This window comes from Anas platyrhynchos, chromosome 6, assembly GCF_047663525.1.
Source record: "Anas platyrhynchos isolate ZD024472 breed Pekin duck chromosome 6, IASCAAS_PekinDuck_T2T, whole genome shotgun sequence".
NCBI lineage: Eukaryota > Metazoa > Chordata > Aves > Anseriformes > Anatidae > Anas > Anas platyrhynchos.
In genome coordinates this window covers 32,146,027-32,149,042 of record NC_092592.1, presented here as the reverse complement: position 1 = coordinate 32,149,042, position 3,016 = coordinate 32,146,027, and positions in this window count along the sequence as shown.

Below are 3,016 nucleotides of genomic sequence, written 5' to 3'. Positions count from 1 at the left end.
ATCGCCTCGTGGAGCCGGTGCTGGAGAGCGAGGGACGGGCTGTGCTAAATAATCCAAACATTCCTCGGGAAATCTAACCTGCTGCTCGTAGCAAGGGCCGTTCAGCACATAGGGTTTCCAAAACAAAGCCAATTTGTCATGCAATATTTAGAGAGTTTTGGGGGTTTCGACTAAACTGTCTTCTCTAAAAAGAATAATAAAAATAATAGTACAGAGATCGACAAGGCTAACACGGATTCTCAGACATTAAAAAGTTCACATGGAAATTTGCATACTAAAGGGAAAGATGCAGACAAAATAGAAATAAAAAAAATCACTGCAACTTACAACTTTAATATTAATCAGTAAAGCAGAAGTAGAGTGAAAGGAAGCATGAAAAGAAGTAAAACAAATGTGTACATTTAATCAGACAGGATTGCATAGGACACAAAGAACGGGGCTAATTAGTCTCAGCAGGTAGGGACTAACCTTCAGACTTCATAAATAAATAAGTCTGTGAACAATGTCTAAGTGGGAATATGGAGACAGAAAAGGGATTATTTCAAGACACCAAGTAAAAACATGAAGAATGAAATACTTTACTGTTAAGTCAACATTCAAATGGATCGAACAGTTTCTTTTTCCACTGGTCCTTTGACTAACTTGCTTTTTACTTTCAGAGATTTTGCTAAATAACTGTCTGTGGGCATGCGCATTTCCTATTGCCCCAGACTACTGCCTCTCCTAACTAGTGGCTTGCAGAATGACACCTTAACAAATATTCTTCATTTTTGTTTTCCTTTTCATTTTTAAAATGCCTTTATATCCCAGAACAATATGAGATTGGAAATACAAATGTGGCAGACTCCTATTTACTTTGCAGGGCCATGTGTTACAATTTGATCCAAATGAACAAAAACAGTTGCACAGTTTTGTTTTGTTTCTCAAAGATCTTTTTACAATCTGCCATGGGATTCTTTTTTTTTTTTTTTTTTTTCCTAAACAAGCACACTTTTGCTTCAGTCCCAGCGTGGCTGCTAACTCCTTACTGAGCATCAGCAAAAGTTGCTGTTGAAGACAGGCCCAGTCCTTGCCCAAAGCTGCTTGCAGAAGAAGGGCCTGATTCTGTAGAGCCTTACACCTGGGTGTAGCATTACCGACAGGCTATTTCTGAGGGTTTTGATACCACTGCACGACTCACGCAATAATCTTCCTCCCTTGAGTAAATGTTGATAGAAGTTGGCTCTGGTGGCCTCCGACTGGCAGGCCCAGAGCTGTGCCCAACTGTGGTGTTACCCCCTCTGCCCACACTGCTGGGATTTTGCCACCACACTGGACTCCAGGAGCCCCAGGAAAGTCTAGGAAACTGCTTTACAGCTTTCATGGCAACATCATGTTCTCCCTATTGCAAACATTTAAGTTATTGTTTTCAAACTACAGCTTGGTTTCAAAGTCCAAGTATTATCAATGATTACTAAAACAACATGATTTAAGGTAATACAAGTCATTTCTGATAGCTTATGCATATTATTTGTACCATTTTTATTTATCTAACAGCTTCTGTTTCATGCTGGGGGAAAGTGAGAGCTCTCAAGGGGTCAACAGCATCCGTTGAGTGAAGGGTTCTCAGGTGGTACCTTAGATTTAAAAATAAATAAATAAAGCTAAGCTAATTCACTGCAAGAAACATGATTTACTGTGTAGATACCCAATTTTGATCAACAGCTGGTGAGACGAAGCCAGGTGCTCCAAGCTCAGTCTTCCAGACACTTCGGTTTTCTTGTCCAAGCTGACCTATAGCACAGAAGAAGTAGAAGTGCCTCCCTCCAGGCTTTTGTAATTCTCCCAGCCTGGTACAATATACCACATGCTGAGCAATGGGTTTTGGTTACTTACTGGCAGCGTTGTCACCATCTTACACTTGGGCATGACATTTTGGTCCTGAGAACACTGCAGAGTCTCATGAACAGCAATAGTGGAGAAGCACGTGAAGTTTGCTTGCCAGTTCCCATTGCACTGAACCGGAGAGGGAAGAGGTTGACCAGGGGCAGCCAAGGAAATGTATTGTTTTATGAAAAATGCTTTGGAATCTTTAATATCTCACCAGAGGCCCAAGTCTATATTGGAGAAACATGGTCTGCTGCCTGCCAGCTGGATCTCCTGGCTGATGTTTACATCCCAGGGGTGAATCATCCATTTTCATAGTCTTCTCCAAAAGGTCCCAATGTAGGTTGCAATGTGTAAAATTCAAGTTATTTATTTTGGAAAGATAAAAGGACTTTGGTTGACCAGGCTGGGATTTGAGTCTACAGCTCAAAGGAGTCCGTATGTTTACAAATAATCTTGGATCATTAAATCTGCTCTGAATGTCAAAAAAGATTTCAATATTGAAAAGGTTCCAACAGCGCAAAGCAAACACATCTGCCCAGTGCTTTACCAGTGCTGGCTCTTCCAGAGTTAGCAGTGAGGGGAATTTTTTCTAGGCAGGCAGGATGATGGCATGAAAACACAGAAACCATGGCTCCTTTCTGTGGTCATTTGCTTTGACCAAAACATGAACACGTGAAAATTCAAGAAAGCTATAAAAAGGGAAAATGTCGACAAACAACCACATTGTGGTACTACTGCTAGATTTCTTTGTGGCTTTAGATTTTGCATGTACTGACCAGGTCATAGTGCATTATTTGAGCAATAGGTGTGGGCTTTCTATCCACACTTGTGGGAGAAACATTGGAAAATGCTGAAAACCCCTGTGCATTGTTTGTTTTCAACCTCATAACACAGACTAATGTCTTTAAATCCATGCTCTGTTTCCCAAGTCATGGCTATGGCTCAGTAGGAACATACTTCCCTTTTAGCACCTAAAACACAGCTGTACCTCTTGCTTTTGTTATGGATAATTCTGCCTAATAATAAAATGGTTAATGGATAGAAATATGCATTCATGCAGGGATTATTCACACTTTATCATGAGGTGATATCAAGCACCATAGGAGTGAATGACAAGAAATAGGCTTCAAAAATACAGAGCCCTCCA